This window comes from Harmonia axyridis, chromosome 6 (assembly GCF_914767665.1).
Source record: "Harmonia axyridis chromosome 6, icHarAxyr1.1, whole genome shotgun sequence".
NCBI lineage: Eukaryota > Metazoa > Arthropoda > Insecta > Coleoptera > Coccinellidae > Harmonia > Harmonia axyridis.
Genome location: NC_059506.1, coordinates 2,670,028 through 2,694,210, shown reverse-complemented (window position 1 = coordinate 2,694,210; position 24,183 = coordinate 2,670,028). Strand labels below are relative to the sequence as shown.

General features: G+C 35.7%; 1 protein-coding gene across 1 annotated transcript in view; it reads left to right on the top strand.

The window, feature by feature from the left end:
* The window catches only part of LOC123682573, a 386,250-nt gene that overhangs the window by 22,956 nt on the left and 339,111 nt on the right, over window positions 1-24,183 (top strand). The window lies entirely within an intron of this gene.

Sequence of the window (24,183 nt, the reverse complement as noted above, 5' to 3'; positions counted from 1 at the left end):
TTCCTGAAATATTGCGTTGTTGGGATGCTTCACGAATACTGAGTTTTCATTTTCTTCGAAGGTCTGTAAAATCCTATTTCTCTGTAGATGATTTCTTCTTTGTATGCTTCGTTCGGGCCTTTGGTAACCAATACCATATTCCTGTATTTGTTGATAATCTATTAACTTAGTTAACTATAATTATAATTAATGACATCTGAACCTAATACACTTTAAATCTGTCATTGTGTATAGCCATTTTAAATCTATTGCCGCAACAATTGATGTAAAACAATCAATCATTCGAAGATGTCATTTGTGCATTCAACAGAATTAAAAATTATTATGTTATTTTGTTTTGTTCTAAATTGTTACTTCTAAAAAATATTTAATTTGAAATTATTACAAATTTGTTTCTACATGTTTTAAAGATTACGAAAATATGGATTTGGCTTTAAATGCGTTTTTCTCTGAAACGGTTGCCCCTAGCAACTTAAATGAGTTATACCTTTTTTAACTAGAAAAGTCAGGTGAATCGATTTTTTTAGTCCAGAATGACGTACAGGGTAGCACAGAAAAGTTGCTACGGTTTAAAGGGGACGAAAAGATTGCCAGTGGCGCCCTCTAGAAAATACAACCAAATCCACCACAAATTTCAATTTCTCACCTCAAAAAACCCTATGTACCAACTTTCATGCAATTATTTGGAATCAGTCGAAAGATACTTAAGAAAACGCGAATTATTTTTTCAACTTTAACACCCTGTATCTCGGAAACGAAGCATTTCCGGACCCATGCTCATAGGAACTTTTTTGCTTAAAATGATGTGATCTATCACCCGTTTCAGTTTGTCGGAAACAAATCAGAACACCCTGTATGTTTGGTGACAGAGAAATATGAAAAAAAAAATAATAATGAAATGAATCAAGGAAAAGAAAAAATATCGATCTTCCAGTTCCCTTATATTCCGACAGTCAAAATTCAGATACTATCTTCATTAAAATTCTCAGAGATAACTTGAAATTGTAAACGATAGGTTTAAAAAAAAAACAAAAAAAAGGCTACCTCACTTGATCAAGATCAGCTCACAAATTTCTTCATATATATATAACAAAAGATTATATAATGGCTGAATTTACATGAACTTTTTGAATTCACTATACTTTTATATTTATGGAAAGAAATCAAATACCTACTCTTAATTCAGACGACCGAATGAAAACTTTTCAAATACAATCTTAAAGATAATGTAACAAAATGTTTGCACTCATATGGGATTAATTGATACCTTCAATCTGAATTCAAAGGAAAGAAAAACATACAATATAATCTATTCTAGCAATTTCAAAATATGACCACGACATTGTTTGTTAAACGAATGAGTTCAAAACTACAAAATTAAATTCTCCCTGTACCAGGATATTTCTAACTGGAATCAGCAATCAATTCTGTACATACCAACCGGAGAATCAGCAGGGCTGAATGTATTATTCAAATTAACTTCACCAATTCAAAATCCTGTGTCCAGAACTTAAAGAAAGAAGGAACAATCCAAAGATCCGCAGCATATAACCATCTAACTGTTGCAGGGTGTTAGGCAATTTTCGCAATGGTCGGTGAACTTGAATTTTATGTTTTATTCAAAACGTAAATTGATGTTGGAAAATTGGAGGCAAAAAAAGGCCCTAAAATAACGAAAATATGCAGTAGATAATTGTTCTTGATGTTATTGAACGAAAATCATACATAAAGAATATTAATTACACTCACTTTGGTTATTGGGCGGCCTTAGAAGAAAGAAACTCGTTCTTTGTACTTAGATAATCCCCTAATACGGGTAATATATTGCTTCTTCAAAGAAACCAATGCTCAATATATTCTTGAGAAATAAGGAAAATAACGTTATCCCAAAATTTTTGGATTTTCACAATCAACGAGACTTCTACTTTCCAAATTCATAAGTAACAAAGTGAAAGTGCGTTTTTCTTGAAAGAAAATTCCAGTATCGGGCACATATGTTAACAAAAAAGTGCTAAACAATAAAGGAATATAATTCGAATCAAATTCATCAGTAGGCAACCAAAATTACAACACATTGTATTTGGTGCTGCAATTAAACGCTACACCATATTAACTCAAAAAATATATCAGATATATAACCTAAATATATCAGATTTTCAGAAAACAAACTTCAAGTGCGCCAAACAACGTGAAACAACCGATGACACTAGGAGAGCAGAAGTTGCTAAACCTTGGATTCAGCAGGTAGATAACATACAGAAAGTAATAAACATTCTGCTTATTATAAATTCGACAATTAGTAAAAATATCAGATTCCAAATATTCAAATTAGCATATTTAATTGAGAATCACTCAAATAAATATATTTCAATCAATATAATATACATTCATAAGGATATAGTAAAATTGTGAATTCGAAAGTATATCACAATCCAGCAACGTAAACTAACCATGTTGGAGACATGTAAAAATTGCGTATACTCCCTCTATCTATGTTTATGACTCTATGATCATACCTGAAGTCAAAAAACATCATAACGAAATGACACAGCGGTCTACTAAGGGAACAAGTCCTCAAAAAACATAATTTTGGAAGAATATCATAAAAAATTGGAATCTGTATTTGGTATGCCGAAGGGTGTTTTGATGTTCCTACAGAAAAATAGTCCTGATGATACAGCACATGCCTGCATGTCATTCTCCCTTTACAGTATACCTCCATGTTTGTGCTGTTTCGAATATTTCCCCTAGATATCAACAAGGCTAGGGGTTCACGACCATCAAAGGTTTGATGTTGAAGCATTCCTAAATTATAATTCAAATATGGACGAATCACGTATCACGTGCATGTATCGCCAACCGAAAACTATTCGGTGTATGTAAATAAGGAATGAGTGTCTGAGGTACACTCGATTAATATTGATCCTTCAGGAATACGTCCAGAAACAAGTGGGGTTCCTAAAAATAGAATAATTCTCCTAGTTAACCTACTTGGGACGCTGTTTCTTATCACCACAACACGAAGGTCTTTTCTTGTGGAAAATGAAGCATTCAACCATTAAGAACTGAAGAAATGAAGAGGAGTCGAAGGAAGATTTTTTCTTTATAATTCCCTTTATGCATCGATAACATAAATTTCAAAGGCGTACAATTTTGCTTCCGCCGTTTTATTCCGAAATTCGAGGTTTATTTTATGAAAAACTGGTAATACATTATGATTCGAAGTATTGTCCATCGTTGGCCAATACTTTCTTCCATCTTTCGGGCAGCGTACGAATCCCGCATTGAAAAAACTAGTCATCTCTTGAAGAGATCCACGAATCAATCCAATTTTTTACTTCTTTATAAGACAAGACCGGAAGTGCTGTGATTGTTTCAGTCGGTTTTAACAACTCATAATACACTAGGCCGAGCTGGTCCCTCCAAATACTTAGTATGATCTAGGAACCGTGAATATTCATTTCGGCCGTCGACGTGTAAGCATAGCCGGGATATCCACATGATTTTCTGCGCTTGAGATTATCGTTATGAAACTAATTTCAACTATTCACAAGCAAACAAACGCCGTTCAACATCTCTCAACTCCAACTCGTACGGCACCCAATTTCCTTTCTGAATCATTTCCATGACTTTCAGGCGTTTTGAAATGGCTTGTTGCGTCACTCCCAATGATCCTGCCAATTCTTGTTGCGTTTGACACGAGTCTTGATCAAGTAATGCCTTCAATTCTGCATCTTCGAAAACCTTCTCATGTTTAATCGATAATAACTCTATGATGCAGACACAAATCGACTAATACTTCGATGGCGTTATGTTTATGAATACATAAGCTTATTGTATGACATCTATGATCTATTTACCGCTACATCCATCTAGTGCACAACTAGAAAAATTTTTTTCAATTATATTTTCATGAAAATATGTTGATCGAATTACAATTCAATAGAATTTCACTTATCCCTCTACTCTATATTATTTTCTATCACTGCATACTGGAGTTTCCCATAAGGAGTGTAACTTGCTGAAATTACTTTTATTTACACAATTAGAAAAATGAATTCAGTATCAAACTATAGACCTATCCTCGGACCTATCTCTGTTCTGCATCACTTTGACAAGTTATTCGACTCTATTGTGATTATTATTTTTTTCTCTTCATTCGACAACCAGCACAAGACGGCAGGGGGTAGATCAGTTCTCATTAATCTATCGCCAAAATATGGATCAGTTGAGTTATATATCTGCGTGATAGATTTCAATGAGTTAAATATAGTATAAATGATGCATTGACGTCGGTTTACAGGATTGAATCAGAAGTGCCTCAGGGTTCTCATTTAGCACCACTCCTTTTCATTTGATTTATCAATGATATCTGAAGATGTTTTCTTCACATAAACTTCGAATTTTACGCGGATGACCTTGAAATGAATTTTGCAGTGAGAAATTCAGATGATGCCCGGAAGTTCCAAGATGATTCGGACAGATTTTATGAATTTTGTTTCCTGCACTTCTTGTCTTTGAATGTTAACAAGTGCAAACATATAACATTCCCTAGAAAATCAAAGTGAGCACTTCTTCATTTCAGTCTTTCTACCCTTTAGACTTTAGAGGGTGTAATTCTGAATGAATTTGTATATGTATATATGTGTTTTAGATGAAGAGTTTTTATTTCTGTAATTTTCATTGTATCAATCTTCAATCGATCGAACATGAACTACATTATTATTATATCTGAAATTATATACCTACTTAAGTACATTAACGATAAACTCAATCGTCAAAACATTTTTGAGAAGCATACAGAGAATTTAACTGAAAACGAGTATTTTGGAGCGGTGGTTTTCTATGGGATTTATTGAGTTGTTCACTATGTTAGTTCTGTGAGATTTTCGTGTTTCAAATACCTACGTGAGATTTTCCTTATATCTGGTTTTTTTCCTCATAACGCTCAAATAATATTCTTTATTTATTTTTTTTTCATTTTGAACGAATAACGAGTGCACTACGCGATCATAGAAGAAACTGTTAACTCAACCTTCACTTTCAATGGAATCTGACATATTTCTGGTTTCCTCTCAACAGGTATTAGGAATTCATACGCTCGTGCTCTTGATGTGGTCGATTTACCGTGAGTCTTATGAAATAGTTTCAATGCTTCAGCACACGGAATTCCATTTGAAATGCAAAATACGAGACAAATTTCTCATTGTGATTACTGTGGAGCACTCTCGATATTTTCTGTCAAAACTAAGCACTTTAAACTGACTGAATAATAGTTTGGAAACTATATGGTGTAATTTTATTATGTATTGAAACACTTTATTATTCTTCATTAACTAGAACTCAATTTTTTTTACACAAGATTGAGAGATTCTCCATCGGATAAAGAAAGTTTTGTATTTTTTCTTGGAGGGGTTGGGAGGCATTGAGTAGCTTGAAATTTTAACCGACTACTTGACTTGAAAATTAAGCTCGTAAAATATTACATACTTGAACTTGACTTGATTTGAGATATGTATTGCTTGACTTGATATCAAGCTACTTGATATTACTTGTAAAACTTGAAAAACAAGTCAAGCCGTGAATCCCTAAGTGACGTCATGTTGTTATTGCTGTTTTTTCAGCAGGGGCGCCGAAAAATTCTTTGTTTCAGGCGGCAAAATTACTGGCGCCGGCCCTGCTCTTCTCACTCGCCTCGTTAAATTTCTGCACTCGTGAGAAATCTTCGTTTTTTCGCACTAGATACACAATATTTCATTTAAGTGAACACATATGATTATTTTCTCATTTTATGACTTCTCAGTTCGAAGCAGCTAAATATTAACACTTCCATTCATATTTTTTCTTCATTTAATTTCTGTTCTAGTTATAGACTCAAATTTTATCTACCTACTCCGAAGGTAATGGATACTCATTTGTTTGAATGGGAATCAATAATTCAACTGAATTGAATTCATAAGTGGAGGAACTTCTTATCGCAGGGTGATATAAGTTTCATGAGTTGAAAACTGGAAACCATTATTCTACAGCATACAGCTATCGATGTGCCTTCATATGTTTATGTTCGTTTTCGATAAAATTCCAAGATTCTCCTTTGATGGGTTCAGAAGATATACTCAGTGACATTAGAAATCTAAGAATTGAACGATAATATCTGCATGGACCCATATCTACATTTTTGGCTTGAAAATTATGAGGAGAGAATTGGGAATTTCATGAAGTTTCATTGAAACGTCACATTTGAAACATATTTCAATCTTTTATAAAAAAAAAATTAACTATTGAAGTGATATAAAGTGATTAGGTACCGATATTTTCTTTGCCTGAAATTAATGATATGGAATTGAATGAGATGTGGTTCCAACAAGATGGTGCAATAAGCCACACAACACGGCCTGTTCTGTCTTTTTTCGGAAGAACAATTCCCAGGATGCGTAAGTCTCTTTTATTAACCTAACTGCTGCCGTATCAGATTGCAATTGTTTTTTATAATATTTAACAAAAAACTCGTTACAGAAATTTAATTTTGTTCATATTCTCCTTCCGTTTGAATTCAATGATTCCTATGATGCTATCAGCAAGAAATTTACATAAAGCTCCATGCTGTCTATTTTTATCTGCTATAAAAATCTAAACTCGAACCATCTCTTGTCACGGAAATATTGGCTATTATTTTTCGATATTCTTCCTGAATGATTCCTAGTTGCATGAAGGTTGAAATATGTACACTGCGCAAAAAAATTAACGCACATTATGGAAATCTCAAATTTATTCTACAACTGAAGGTGTTCTCAATGATTATTATTTTTATCAGAATTATGCATGCATATGTTATCCACTTTCAACGTTTTTCTTCAATACAGATGTTTTTTTCCCAGCAGGAATAAAAAAAGATGAGATTATCAGATTTTGAATGTATTGGCTCCATTCTGAAATCAGTTGTTCTCGATCAATTCTAGTGATCAATAGTTTTTCTTTCGTTTGATTTTTTACACTCGATCGCTATGCAACGCGAAACGCGCAATTTGACCCAAGACGAATGTGCCCAAGCGGTAGTTTTGCGAGAAGAAGGGTGGACATACACAAGAATTGCAGAAAGGTTTGGAGTTTCCCATACAAGTGTGTCCAGAATGTTGCAGCGATTCGGGGAGAAAGGTATGAATGTCCGAAGACCAGGACAGGGTAGACCACTGGTAATAACTGCCATTCAAGAACGTTACTTGAGAGATTCTTCGTTGAGACAACGGTTTGCAACAGCTCGCCTCCTTCAAAATCAGCTTGAGCAAACACATGGGCTGCAAATTAGCACTCAGACAATAAGAAATCGCCTCAGAGAATATGATTTGAGGCCTCGTGCCGCGGCAAGAGGCCCAGCTCTTACCCCAGCCTATCGAAGGGCGCGTTTGAATTTTGCGAGAGAGCATATCCATTGGGAAGAGGCTGATTGGGAAAGAGTTCTCTTCACAGATGAGTCTAGATTCTGCCTCTACTATTGTGATCGACGTTCCCTTGTATACAGAAGTTTACATGAAATATATGCTCAGTGCAATTTCCTGAATACTACTGGTTTCGGGGAGGATCGATTATGGTATGGGGTGGAATATCTTTGACTGCTCGCACAGACCTAGTGGTCGTTGATAATGGAGCTATGAATGCTGATAGGTATATAAGGAACATTCTTGAAGAGCATGTAGTGCCATTTGATCCATACATTGGTGAAAATTTCATTTTTATGGACGATAATGCCAGACCCCATCGTGCGCGCATCGTTCAGGAGTACCTTGAAGAGGTTGAAGTCTCTCGAATGGAATGGCCAGCAAGAAGTCCAGATCTCAATCCGATTGAGCAGGTTTGGGACAACCTCAATTGAAGGCTGAGAAGTTCAGAAAATCATCCAGCTACTCTTAATGACTTAGGAATACAACTCAGAGAAATCTGGGAAGGATTAGATCAGAACATTTTGAGATCACTCATTTTGAGTATGAACCGTCGTTGCCGAGTTGTAATTAACGCAAGAGATGGAAATACCAAGTATCAAATCACTTATCAGCATTCCAGTATTTTGAAAATTGTTTATTTCTCTTCTTTCACATAAAATTCGGTGAAATCCTGAATTTTTCTTCCATTTTTCGTTCAAAACCTTCCCGAGAGAACATAAAAAATAAGTTATAAAGTCATTGTAGAGTCAACTTTCATTAAAAGTGAGATTTTCAGAATGTGCGTTAATTTTTTTGCGCAGTGTATTTTATATAATTATTTATATCGGGTGGTCCAACGAATACGTAACACCTCGTTTTCCCGACTTTCAAATGAAAATGTGGAAATCGCTCGGATCCGTCAATTTCTGATTCGAGGGGGCAACTTTTCCGGCTCTTTTATCCCTATAACTTCAACACCCTAATGGGGGAACAAAACCCCTTGATTTTGAATAGGGATGAGGGGTGTTGCGATACCTAATTTTGAAGATCATTTCGAGTACTATCTGACCCTCAATTTCCGCTTCAAAAATCCCTGGATAAATGAAATAATAGCTAAAATAGTGAAAGGGGCAATGTGGAATTTATCCCGAGAATATTATTCATATCCGACACATTTTAAAGATGTTTAGGAGTTGTACTTTTCCACTATTTTATCTGTCATTTCGTTAGGATGGAAATTTCGAAGCGAATATTCAAAATCAGGTATCATGACACCACTCATCGCTATTTGAAATTTAGGGGTTGTACTCACCCCCGTTGGGAGGTTGAAGTTACTAGGAGATCGGAAAAGTTGTTTCTTCCCGAATCAGAAATTGACGGGTCCGAGTGGTTTTCAACTCCGCCTGTGGTGGGTGTTGGGTGGATTGAGTAGCCCAATAGCTGCCACTGCCGGTCCCAAGCCCGGATAAAGGAGGAGGGTTGTAGGGTGAGGCTAGCGACCTACCCTACGTAATCAAAAGAAACACTGCTCACAGAACCCAAACCGAGCCTCGGAACACGACGGATTTACTGATGACGGACCAAGCGAGAGTAAGGAACACGAGAGGTAACACGAAGATGAGAAGGAAGAGGAAGAGGACACAACTGAGGATAGGATGCTGGAACGTAAGATCTTTTAGTGGAAGAGACCAGGAAATCATTCTAGAACTGCGAAACAAGAAAATAGACATCTGCGCAATCTCCGAGACGAAGAAGAGAGGGAAAGGAACCGAACAGTATGGCGACTACATCTTGATATACTCCGGGAGGCCAAAAGAAACTAGAGCGACGTCGGGAGTGGGAGTACTCATAGATTACAAATATCAGAACATCATCAGTGACATCGAATATCGGAGCGATCGAATACTAAAAATCAGTCTGAAACTGGAAAACCACTTCACACACATAATATCAGTTTATGCACCGGATACTGGAAGGCCAACACAGGAGGCCCTCGACTTCTATGAGCAATTGCAATTAACAGTTGACAAGATACCCAAGCAAGACCAAATTATTATCATGGGAGATATGAACGGGAGAGTGGGTAACGAGGTAATTCCAGGAATTAAGAACGTATTCAACGAAGAAATCATAAATGACCGGGGAGAGATGCTCATCGAATTCTGCACCTACAACGAGCTAAGAATCAACAACACATACTTTCGTCACAAACCTCAACATAAGATTACTTTCCGTGGGAGCAGGGGTGTAACTTCTACAATAGACTACATCCTTACGAATAGAGCAATTGTACCAGAACAAGTGTTAGATATTAGATCATTAACATCGGCAAACATAGGGTCTGACCACAATTTGGTGCTAGGTGTGATATCTGGAATGAGAAGACCAACAAAAGCGGACAAACAACACGATCCAGTAACAAAGTTCAACATCGAGTCCCTAAAAACAGAGAGCATACTCGACTTATATAGGAGACGTTTGACAAACAAAATAGAGGAAACAACAATCGGTGACCAACATACGGTGAACGAGGCGTGGAAAATACTCCTAAAGAACATAAATGAAGCAGCCGAAGAAGCGCTGGGGAAGAGAACAATCAGGGCAACCTCACATCAGCGGAGAGAGAAGCCCTGGTTCACATCGGAAGTAAAAGATCTGGCACAAGAAAAGAAGGAGGCACATCTAACCTACATAAATAACAAGACGCCGAGAAACTTTCTAAAGTATACTGAAATTAGGAACAGAGTCAATAAAAGAATTAGAGAGATAAAGAAAGAACACTGGGAGAACTTTAGTCGAGAGATGGAAAATGACCTATATGGAACTCAAAAACGCATATGGAAGATGCTCAGAGCCGCGAAAAAAGAGGTAAATGAGACAGTGCAAATACATAACATCACCGCGGATAAATGGAAAGAGTACTTCACAAATCTGCACTCCCAGGATAATGACCAGCCACTAGAAAGGAGACAAAAACTGCGGCGAGAATATGCAATAAGCTTGGAAGAGGACAAGCGGGTTACAACAGAAGAAGTGATGGACGAGATGAAACATCTCAAAAACGGAAAAGCTCCCGGTCCAGACAACATTCCTAATGAACTGTTGAAACAAGGAGGAGTAAGATTGGCTGAACAGCTCACCAAACTATTCAATAAGATTCTAGGGAGCGCAGTAATACCAGACGAATGGAAAGAGAGCATAACAATACCTTTATTCAAAAAGGGAAAAACATCAGATCCAGCAAACTACAGAGGAATATCATTGTTGAACACCTCCATGAAACTGTTCACTCGTATACTGGGACAACACATATTGCAACACACCAAGCTATGTGAAGAACAACAGGGCTTCCGCAAAAATCGTTCCACGGTCGACGCTGTATTCGTTGTTAGACAGGTAATAGAGAAATCCATTGAATATGACAAACCTGCGTACTTGTGCTTCATAGACTTGAGTAAGGCATTCGACAGAATACAACTGACGGATGTGGTGGAAGAACTGAAGCACAGAGGAATACATCCAAACATTGTAGAGACGATAAAACAACTAAACACAGGCAACACTACCACAGTCAAGACAAGAGCAACCACAACCGATAAAGTAAAGATCAACCTAGGAGTGAGACAGGGAGATAGTCTTAGTCCACTGTTATTTAATCTGATAATGGACAGGATAATACACAAAGTACGAAGGGTGAACCAAGGATACAGAATGGGGAACGAACTATTGAAGATCTCGTGTTATGCAGATGACGCAGTACTATTTGCAGATAGTGAAGACGGGCTGCAATGGTTAATACAGGCATTTTACAGGGAGGCTCTAGAACTCAATATGGTAATATCAATCCCTAAAACTAAGAGCATGGTGATCGCCAGGGAACCCCGCCGATGTAAGCTGGAGATAAATAACAAAATCATCGAACAAGTATTCTCCTTTAACTATCTGGGCGTAACGATATCGCCATATGGAAGCTTAAAAGATAGTGTAAGACATCAGATGAATAAGGCAGCCAGAATATCGGGGGCCCTAAGGAATATCATCTGGAAGAACAATTGCATGACAACAACCAGTAAAGTGAGAATTTACAAAGCATGTGTCAGACCCATAATGACATACGCGGTGGAAACAAGAGCAGAAACAGCTGAAACTAAAAGAATGGCACGAACAAACGAGATGCGAGTTTTGAGGGCAATCACAGGAAACACATTGAGAGACCAGAGAAGAAGCGACGAGATCAGAAAAGAATGCCAGACGGAGGACGTAGTTAGATGGACCCGCGCGAGAAGAAGGTTCTGGAATGAACATGTCTCACGTATGTCAAGCGACAGAATAGCGAAAATCGCGAGAAACGGAAGACCAGCATCCAAAAGACCTGTAGGGAGACCCCCAAAAAGGTGGAAGGACAGCTGGACCTCAATATCTCAAGAACGAGAGGAGGAAAATGGGTGAAACAAGCTAGTAAGCTTTCGTAAAGTAGAAGAAGAAGAAGAGTGGTTTTCAACATTTTCATTTCAAAGCCGAAAAATCGAGGTGAGAATCGTTGGACCACACTGTATACCTACTACTAATGAATTTGAGATCCAAACCCACATTGAAAATTTCGAGTTTCTAGGTTTTTCAGTTCAAGAGTGATCGTGTCAACCTCAGAGTAGTAAATATAGGGAGCAAATGTCATTTTCAGTAAGCAAATTTTGTCCCCAACATGAACTATCAAATTTGACACGAAGCGAGCGGAAATGAGAACATATCAATGACAGGACCCGCGCGAGCAATTTTGGCGCCTGAAGAATTTTGCGGCGCCCCTGCTAAAAAAATGTTAATAAACACCTCCCTCCATCAAAAAACATCACCTGCTCCGATGATAATTCTCCATGTTTGATTTCTCTAGCGATTTTGCTATTCGTTTCTTTCTAAAGTCGTTTCCACTGGGTTTGTTTTTTTTTTCGAACATTTTTACCTAAAATAAATTCCTGGATTTCTTCGACGCCGATGAACAATGCGTAAGTAATATATCTGATTCATTCAGACGACACGATCGATGCGTACGATCGATGAAAGATTACCTATCACACCACAAGATACACAGGGCGGTAAGGCATGCAAAGCTTCGAAAACTAAATGGGATTAAAAACATTTAACATTCATCAGTAACTAGTTTCGAATGCACAATCGTAGGAATTTTCCATATGTTGAATGTGTGAACAACTTCCACGTAATTCGAAGTGTTGTTTTTCGTCTTTGTGAAATACATTGCATCCCTCATTCAATTAGGGTAATAGGCAATGCTGTTTATATTGGTTGGGTTGCCATGTGTTATTTATCAAAGATACGGCTTAGTAAAGACGGTTTGGAGATTTTTATTGCAGAGAATGTTGATAAATGCAGCAAAGCGGACCAACTTCATGTTGTTTTTAAGAATCAAGACTATATTTTTTCAGAAATATGAGAGGGTGGCCACAAACTAGGCTAAATTTCCGCCCTTCGAGAAGATGCTCCTAAAACAGTCACTTCACTGTTTCACCCCTAACGTCGGCCCTGATCAGTGATACGATTTTTCACTCAATTCGCGAGTTTCTCCACAAAGAACGCACTTCTTATGTTCCAGAGTGAATCAACGTTTCATATTAACTTAAAATATATTGAAATAAATACCTAAATATATCAGAAAGTCAGAAAACAAACTTCAAGCGCGCCAAACGACGTGAAACAACCGATGACACTAGGAGAGCAAAAGTTGCCAAACCTTGGATTTCAGCAGGTAGATACAGGAAATAATAAATATTCTGCTTATTACGAATTCGACAATTAGGAAAAAAATCGGATTCCAAATATTCGAATTTGCATATTTAATCGTGAATCACTCCAATAAATATACCTATTTCATTGAATATAATATACATTCATAACGCCGATAAAATAAAATTGTGGATTTGAAAATATATCACAATCTGACAACGTAATCTAACCATGTTGGGGACATGTATACTCCCTCTATCCATGTTTATTACTCTATGGAACAAAATTGTACAACGCTAGCTATTCGCGGAACGAGCATTAAAAAACCAGTATGCAATCATGATTCGAAATGGGGGGTAAGTGAGCAGGGACATAAAAATAAATTCGATAAATTGAAATCGCACCACTTCAGATTTGGCAACGCTCCATTTGATCGGCTTTCAAAACAATTAATTGGAGAGTTTAATGAACGTCCGGCTTGAAGAAACCACTAAAAATTTGATTCTGATCGACCTTCAAAGATCAAGTTTACGGCTATCAGGATATCCAAGACAATAGGTCGTGGCTATTTCCGATAGAATTGCCTTTGGCTCGCACCCAAACCGAAAGCCATCCAACATTATTTGTATGTTTGTGTAGGATGAAATTACTGAGATTTTGGTTTATCATTTCCACTAAACTTCGAAGGAGTAAAACCGCAGAAGTTTTCGCAGTTAAAGCTCCAGAATATGCTGATTCTAAATATTCAATTCATAAAGGTATGGAAAATTTTATTGTGGTTTAGATGAGCTATTAAGATTAGATAGATGAAAGGAAATACGAATCCTCTAATATAAAATAACGATGACTCGACCTTCATTCCTCGTCTCTGTCAGGGCTAGAAAGTGCTGCATGAGTTTCGATGGTTGTTGTCTAGGGTTTGACAGTTGAAAATGTCAAACTGTGTTGACATTAATTCTGTTCAATGAGGTTTGGCCATAGAGTAATAAACATAGATAGAGGGAGTATACGCAATTTTTACATGCCCCCAACATGGTTAGATTACGTTGTCGGATTGTGAAATGTTTTTAAATAAGCACTCAATTTTACTATATTATATTGAATGAAATATATTTATTTGAGTGAGTCTCAAAAAATTCGCAGATTTGAATATTTGGAATCCGATATTTTTCCTGAATATTTTTCAGAATATTAATAATTGTATCTACCTGCAGAAATCCAAGGTTTGACGATTTTTGCTCTCCTAGTGTCATTGGTTCCTTCACGTCGTTTGACGCGCTTGAAGTTTATTTTCTGAAATTCTGATATATTTAGGTATTTATTTCAATATATTTTGAGTTAATATGAAAATCTCGAATTGAGTGAAATATCGTTTCACAGATATGTTGTCATTTCCGCGCGCTTCATGTCAAATTTGATAGTTCATGTTGGGGGACAAAATTTGTTCAATGAAAATGACATATGCTCCCTCTATCTATGTTTATTACTCTGGGGGTTTGGCAATTCATTATGAATTGTTTAACGTCACAACAACACTTCAATTAATTATAATAATAATAATATGGTTTATTCTGTAAGCTATAGGGTATAAATTTTGACATTATAATTGTTGACATTAACTTAGAAAAAAAATTAATCTGTCCATAGAAGTTAATAGAGCACTTCATCCCTTCCACGGTCACCCTAATCGGCCTATTGACCAATGTAAAATGAATTACAAAGTAATCTTGAAATAATTATGGATTCAATATTTTTGAAAATTCATTGTTAAAAGTCACTTCAAACCACTTTCAGGTATGCAAATTCTTAAAAACTGCACTTTTACGTTGAAAATTTGTGCAGTAAAACTGTCTGCGCGAAAATGTGAAGTACAGGTCTCAGTTTAGTTTTTAGTAGTGTTTTCCGAATAAAACAGATTTTTTAAATTCCGATGTACAGGGTTGGTAGGAGGATTCAAATGATTCATAATTTTTTGTTATCCCGGATCTGGATTTTCAAGGCGGTTATTGCATAATACGTTTGGACTCTCAATTAGGAACATATTTGCCAAATATGAAGAAAATATACCGGGTGGTTCGTTTGATGTGGCCTCAGAAAAAAACGGGTAAAATTTATAAAACACCCTATATCTCGGCTACGAAGACAATAAGACCCAATAAATGGGGTATCTCCAGAACTGCCTTGGTGCCACCTATGCACCTGTGAAGTATTTCCGTTTCTCAATGAGACACCGTGTATATGGCGCAAATGACAGTACATGTGGTTTTAAAATCTGCAGTATGTATTTTTTAGTTGTAAGTTTTTCATGAATGATCACAAGTTCTATGCGATCATAAAGAAATGAAACGGTTATGTTACTAACATGACATCTTTCACCAATTCTTCGCTAACTCCAGCCTTCTTCAAACACATGAGTTGTGTTTGAGCACATTCTTCTTGTGTAAGATTTAGTGTTTTCCGTTGCATATTTGTTGATGAAAGAATTGTCAAAAAATACCGAATAGACACTAAGCATTTGCATTCGACAATTAATGGTACTGTCTGTTTTTCTATAGTCTGCTACTAAGTCTGGATGTCTCGATACACCCTGGTATAGTATATCCAGAGTCACTTGAACTAGTCCATAAAATAGCTTGGCTATAGACATCCCTTTGAAGTGGATACCGCAATCCACTAAATACCGCTGTTTATTCTGAAGTATTGTTAGGCAATAAATTCACTGGCCCCCAAGGAATTTCTGAAAATTTGGGCAACCCTTGTATAATCGAAATATTCAGCTTCCTTCAAGAGACTTTGGATATATTATACTTCCGTGCCAATAATTTTGATTGAATTCAATTAAATCATGTCTGATTGATGGTGTTTCTCGAGTATCAAGAAAGATAATGAATTGAATCAAAAGAGAAAATCTTGCCTTGATAATGTAACTGTTACACTCTACAGAGTATTACAAATCTTATGAAGAAAAAAACGAGCTGTAATTGCGACACCCAGTATATGTAAAATAGAGGTTTTATGCGGAGACGGTTTACATACTAACGTTCAGAAAAAAAATAACCTGTCATTTTAACTAACCTAACCTAACCTGTCATTCTAAAAAAAACAAAATGAATTCGGAAAAGTAGTTTGGACAAAAATATCTCAAACCTTTGCCTAATTTATGGTGGTTTATTGGCAATATGTATAACTTTCAAATTCTTATTATCATAGTATCACGTGTAACAGGGCTCATTAGACTATACTACTACTGACGTTCTTAGATCTCGAGTATAAGAAACTATTAAAGCAAAAACAACAATGAAACGAATAAATTAAAATACCCGTCTCCCATCACGCCAACTTCCAACCACCGTTCAATAATTGGTTTCATACTTCCACCCCTATCCGACACTCACAAACTCACCCTGTTGAATCGAACCCATTAAGAAGTCAAAGCTCTCTGACTCTTATCACGAGATCAACTTCTCCATTAAACACAATAACTTTTCCCAAAACAGTCCGCCCTCTCAGATTCTGAGATAATGACGCATGAAATGAAATTCTGCAGCCCTTTCGTACATTTATCTGGAGAAACATCCGAGAACTCATTCGAGTCCTGACAAAGAGTTGCCGAATCTGTTGCGCTCTTTCATTATCAGATCTCGAGTTAGTTTCCAGGGCTGTTGTGCAGACGCCACTGCAACAAATGGAAGAATACGGCTTATAGCCGAATTCTTGGATAACTGTAATTGCAACTTTCCAAGTTCCAATTTTCAATGATGGAGCCACATCTGCGACTATAAACTTCGAAGTTGGTGAAATTATTTCGAGATAGGTAGGTCGTTTCGACGGTATGGGTGATAAAGTTTGTGGTATATATGATGATTGCGATAAGCGATGTCATTCGTGAACATTGTTGACTTTTCAGTTCGATACGAACGTGGCCAGACTGAATGCTCGGTAATTTGAAAATTTTCATATTGAAATTCGACTCCAAACGATGAAAATGAGGAAATATGATCCCTAATAGAGTAGAGAAAAGTTATCGACTGTAGGTTTGTAGATTCCTGAAGATGCTAATAAAAGAGAGCGAACGCTCGAATGAATTAAAAAGAGTCTCTAAATTTTCACCTGACTGTTTATCCCGGAAATATAATCAGTTATAATATCACAAGAGCACAGACCATATTCGATTATACACCGAACTACGAAGCCCGACACCGAAGGTGGAGGGCTCTTTCTCTAAAAATGAAAATGACCGAATGCAGTTTTTCAAAGAAAACACGCTGGAATGCGAAATTATCCGGTCATTTTGATGCCCGAGTGTAATTCGGGGGAATATTTCCCGAATAAACTGTTACATTACCTGTCAAACTGATTTAGAATGGAATTGCCATAGATTCGAACTGTGTAAGATTCATAGAAACTATGCATCTATGAACAGAATAATGATCGCAGTGCTATTTCGCTTCCTACAATGCAATTATCGTAAGTAATTGCACAAGTGCATCAAAATTACCGATAATTTTGCATGACAGCGTGTTGTCATAAAAACTGCATGAGTTCATTTTCATTTTCGGTGTCGGGCTCTTTCGCCAAAAATGAAAATGACCGAATGCAGTTTTTCAAAGAAAACACGCTGGAATGCGAAATTATCCGGTCATTTTGATGCACGAATGTAATTCGGGGGAATATTTCCCGAATAAACTGTTACATTACTTGTCAAACTGATTTAGAATGGAATTGCCATAGATTCGAACTGTGTAAGATGCATAGAAACTATGCATTTATGAACAGAACAATTATCGCAGTGTTGTTTCGCATCCTACAATGCAATTATCGCTGTAATTTTCGATAATTGTTCTCCATAAACAAAGAATTTTTGACAGGAGGGAAATATTCGCTGTAATTTTCGATAGTTGCATTCCATTCACATAGAATTTTTGACAGAAGGGGAATATTCGCTGTAATTTCATTATGGATGAATATTTTGAAGCGAAATTTTAAGGTTAGATATTACTCGATATGATATTCAAAATTAATTATTCATTTATTATTATCACAAAACTACTCATCTCTCATCCTTAAAATCAAGGTATTGTGACCCCCGTTGGGGGGTTGATGTAACGAGGATGCGAAGAGCGAAAAAGTTGTTTCCCCTCGAATCAGACCATTTTCATTTCAAAGTCGGAAAATCGAGATGTTAAGTTTTCGTTGAACCAGCCTGTATATTTAAACAGCTCATAGCATGATATCCATAATAAAATTTTTCCGAAGTCAGTTGGCATACTCTTCTGAAAAATTAGTAGTGAAAGTCTCAGATTACTTTTCCAACCTAAAAGTAAATCAATTAAAGGTTACCAATAAATAAATTCCCAACGTTCATCCACCCAGGGTTTGTGTAGTTTCCGCATTCGTTAAGCAGTGAATAAACCTCCCGAAGAAAAATAATTATCTAGATTTTACGTTCGTCATAAATTTCCATTTATAGGCCAATGATTGTCCTATTTGCAAATTGGATCGTGTCTTATCTTCATTTCCAAACGTAACGATAGGGTTAATTGAAAATGAGAGAAAGGCTAAGCTTATTCTTGAGTGCTGAACACCCAACCGTAAAACTTCCAAGGTGAACCCTACGCCTTTGAACTTTACCACCATTTTTAATTTTATCAATCAATCGAGCGTGGCATACTAATCAAGGAATTATAATGAAGTAATTTGTTACGATATTACTTATGTTTCACTGATGAAAACTTCTTTTGCAGGACTTTCGATTTATTGTTCTCCATTAATATTATAGCTTGCAGTTCATTTGAAAGAGTAATTTACGTAACAGGCCCGGAAAACTCCGTTTTTTGAACGTGTAGACATAAGTCTGCGGTTCAAAAAAATTGATTTTGGAAGTGTTGCGTAAACTATTTTATTCGGCAAACTTATAACGGGTGTTTTTTTCGAGGTGTATAGCTTTAAGTTGGCATTTCTGTTCAAGATGGCGACCGATTTAACAGCTGTCAAGTGATTTATTCTCAGTTTGGTTTGGCAATTCGTCATGAATAGACTCACGCCTGAACAACGCTTGCGAATAGTGCAATTTTATTTCATGTTCTTAGAAACTAGATAAGATTGTTCCGCTACGTTTGTCCTGCAATAAAAATCTCCAAACCACCTTTACTAAGCCGCCTGTATAATAAATAAATAATGGCAGCTCAACCAATATGAGAATAATTCCCCGATATCCTCATTTAAAGAGGGATAAGATCGTAATGTACTTCACAAAGACAAAAAACAGCACTATCTCAGCTTTCAAATTATTTGGAAGCTGATATTTACACATTCAATATATAGAAAATTCTTACAATTTTGCAGATTATAGATTAGCTGAATTTTTCAGGGCTCTTTTCTTCAATTATGATCTCTTCCACTCATTATATGGAAGTTAAATTCTTTATGTACGATAGATTATGTAAATTACGATATTTTACTTATGTTTAGTTTATGTATTTGTTCTGTTTTGCTGTTTTGTTTTATTCAAAAACCTTGGAAATACTTATGCGTCATATATCAAAACATTTCAATATTATTCATTCACTTGAATTTAATTTTTTTTTACACACTTTTGCAAGATTCTTCATTGGAAGAAGAAACTTCTGTGTTATCATCGGAGCAGTTGTTGTTTTTTTTTTGGAGGTTGGGTTGGTTGGTTGGTTAGTTTGTGGTTATGAGGCAGATCATGTTGTTATTGATGCTTTTTCAGCATATTGTTTTCTTATGAATGTTTTTTAAAGAATTTTAAGATCCCATCGAATAAATGAACCAAAAGTTATTTATGCTTAATATTTACCATTTTCGAGATATTTCGATTTTACAAAAACCTAATAACTTCGAAATGAATTAATCTTTTTGAAATGAATCTCAGCAGAATGGAAGATTGTATTGACTCTTTGATAACTTTTGTCAACCTCACTGGGTGTTCAAAATGAAACGATTCATTAATGACTTATCCAAACTTCAATATCAGGCGTATTCCAAATGGCACACTCTATATTTCATCAATTCATTTGTAAGAGAATTTTTCGAAGATAAGAAAATTAACTACCTAATAAAGAAAAAGAATTATAGGGTGTGCTATTTAGAATGTTTCCATTATTAACTTTTGAATAAGTCATCAGTGAATTGTCTCATTTTGAACATCCAGAAGAGTTCTCTAAAATTAGCAAAAGTATGAATAATATCGAGATCAAAAAAGGGATATTTGATGGAATAGAGATGAAATTACGAACTTGCATGTATCATTTGACCTCGTACCTGATTATTGAAAATCTGATCTTTTATACTCGGATCCTCTCTTCCCTCTTTCAATGTGCAACCTATCCAAGTTTCCAAAACTCCAGAGTAATAGAAGCCAACATACCATTAAGAGATGAATGAAGATAAAAAATGTGAATGTACCCCTAAGGGTAGGGCTATAATGACAAGTTTACTTAACATTGATGTTCTTCAGAATTCTGACCACATCATTCATAAAGGCGATTGAAGTGACATGAATTCATTTCCTTCCTTTCATTGATAGAAGTTGGATACCGGACTAGAAGTTATAAGAACTCCCGAATAAAGTTTTGAGTAGGCTTTAAGATCTTAGTTTTAGGTGCTAACTTCGTATCTACAAAATCAGGGAAACAAGTTACGAAGTTTCTGTCATTTCCAAAGGAATGGTGGAAACCATTTTAAAATTAATACCAGAAAATTCAAAATTGGGAAGGAAAACAAATCAAATTCAGTTCGGTGATATACAGAGTGTTCCTCAATTGCCGCGACGCTTTCTTACGGTTAAACGCTGTCAATTTAGAATTTTTTTTCTACACAGCATCATTAGGTTCCATTAAAGCTACATTCTGAATTTGTACCTACCAAAAAAGTGAAAATAACCAAAAATATGTATTCTCTTATGGAACACCTTGATTTTATTGAATTTTGAGATTGCATGGAAAAAATTTATTCAAGTTTTTTCAATTTTTTTATGCTTAAAACAAACGTTTTTTTTTATGAATTTGAAGGTCTTTGAAGAATAATCATAACTTTGAAATCAATGAATATTTCTGTGAATACTTGAAGGATGGAGGTAAATACTGAATTTTTGATAATCATTAAGAACTCTAGTGGGTGTTCAAAATGGGACGATTGATGATACACTCAAATGTTAATATTGATCTTATTCCAAATGGCACCCCCTATATTTCATGATCACATTAGGTAGAGAATATGTCGAAGAAACTAAAATTTGCTACCTAATAAAAAAAATTAAATATAGAGTATGCTATTTGTAATAAGCCAGATATTAACGTTTGAATGAGTCTTACAGTAGAGTTCCCAATGATTATCAAAAATTCAACACTTGCCTCCGTTCTTCTGAGATCCACTTTCAAAATCTCATTAAAATAAATTCATTATTTTCGGAGTCGGAGGTTTTTCCAAAGACCCTTAAATTTATGAAAAATAGAAATATCTCAAAAATGGTAACTGTAAACGTAGAAAAAACGCTGATTTAACAAAATAAATGAAAAAAATATATTAAAAATGATAAATTTCGAATATCAACTGAAAAAAAATGATTTAATTTGGCCAATAAAAATTTGAACAAACAAAAAAAATCAATAATGAATATTAGGAAATTGAGATCCCCAAACAGTAAGTTTTAAGGAAATGAAACTTTGAACAAACATGGGTCCAATAAAAAACATTGTGTTCCATAAGCAAAGCAAATGTTTTGTCATTTACATTTTCAGTACACCCTGTATACTGTGTGTTTCAAAAATTTCAGCATTTAACTTTAATAGATCGTCAATGGTGGAGCACCCTGTATAATAAAGGGTGGTTTTTTAGAGCTATAGAACTTTAAATTGCAATAAAACAACGATGGATTATTCGATTGATATGAATTTTATTCATCCGCAAGATAATCTTGTGGGATTACATTTTAAATATGATTTCTGGCATACGACCGCCACATCTGGCTCGGATGTAGTCCAATCTGGACGTCCAATTTTCGATGACTTTTTCCAACATTTGTGGCCGTATATCGGCAATAACACGGCGAATGTTGTCTTCCAAATGGTCAAGGGTTTGAGGCTTATCCGCATAGACCAATGACTTTACAAAGCCCCACAGAAAGTAGTCTAGCGGTGTTAAATCACAAGATCTTGGAGGCCAATTCACAGGTCCAAAACGTGAAATTAGGCTATAAAAGTTGAATGAGTCTACTTGTTGAAGGCTATTTAATATAAATCAAATAATTTGACACCTTTGTGTCTAATCCTTCACAATAATATATCTATATGATATATTTAGTTTATTTTTGTCTTGGAATATATTCCAATTCTAAAAATGACAAATTTAATAAATTTAAGTTTGGTTGATTATTAAATTTATTAAATTTGTCATTTTTAGAATTGGAATATATTCCAAGACAAAAATAAACTAAATATATCATATAGATATATTATTGTGAAGGATTAGACACAAAGGTGTCAAATTATTTGATTTATATGTGAAATTAGGCGGTCACGAAGCGTGTCTTTCAATGAATCGATTGTAGCACGAGCTGTGTGACATGTTGCGCCGTCTTGTTCGAACCACAGCTCCTGGACGTCATGGTTGTTCAATTCAGGAATGAAAAAGTTAGTAATCATAACTCTTTAATGATCACCATTGACTGTAACGTTCTGGCCATCATCGTTTTTGAAGGAGTACGGACCAATGACTCCACCAGCCCATAAAGCGCACCAAACAGTGAGTTTTTCTGGATGTAACGGTGTTTCGACATACACTTGAGGATTAGCTTCACTCCAAATGCGGCAGTTTTGTTTGTTGACGTAGCCATTCAACCAGAAGTGCGCTTCATCGCTAAACAAAATAAAATGGACGTAGTGCGCGATACGTTTTCCGCACAGAACCATTATTTTAGAAAAAAAATTGCACTATTTGCAAGTGTTGTTCAGGCGTGAGTCTATTCATGATGAATTGCCAAAAACTGAATGAAATCACTTGAAAGCTGTTAAATCGGTCGTCATCTTGATCAGTAGTGCCAACTTAAAGTTATATACCTCGAAAAAAAACACCCGTTAGTTTAAAAATTCATAAAATATATAATTCGGTATAATTAATTTAATCTTCATTTCGAATGGCACACTATTTTCAAAAGAATATCGAAGCAGCAATGCCATGAAATCTTGGATTTTTTGCCTATTTAGGTTTGTATAGAATTCTCGACTGAGTTTCGTGGAAGCCCTGCAGCCCGATAAAATTTTATATTTCCTCAGGTCGCTCGAATTCATTAGTTTCTGATGACTTCAGGTCCCGCTTTAGTGTTTCTGCCGCCCCAGCAAAAATATTGGTCGGCGCCCATGCAGGTTCGGGTTGAAAAACTAAAGATATGTATTAAGTGTAATTATTTTTCATGGATTCAAATTAAATTAGAATAGAAATATCAATTAATGAACGACTAAAGAAATTAATAAAAATTGTTGGACAGAAAAGATTAAAATTCCATTTCTTGAACGTATACTAACTGTCAAAGAAACTGCAACACCCAGAAGGAGCTATTTAAATTTTAATTTTTTTTGGTAAAACATAGATAGTATAGCAAGGAGTAAATGATTGAATTTGGAGGAAAAAATGCAAACAATTTTTTTTACTAAAATATTGTAGTCGTTTTTTTACAAGTTTCACAAATTTTACAACAAACCAGCTGTTCGAGGAGATCCAAAGTCGATGTTCAGATGTTAAAATGCCTAGAGCACGTGTACGCGGAATTTATCGCCAGCTATCTGAATTTGAAAGAGGTCGAATTATTGGTCTACGGGAGGCGGGGTTGTCATTCCGAGAAATCGCTAAACGTACGCACGAACAGAAATCCAACTACTGTTATGAGATGTTGTCAAGCGTGGTTTGATAATGCCCAAAATCGAAGAAGAGTAGACACCGGACGTCGAAGGGGCACAAATGAAGTTCAAGATTGACGTCTAAGACTTATGGTCATTAGAGACCGATTTGC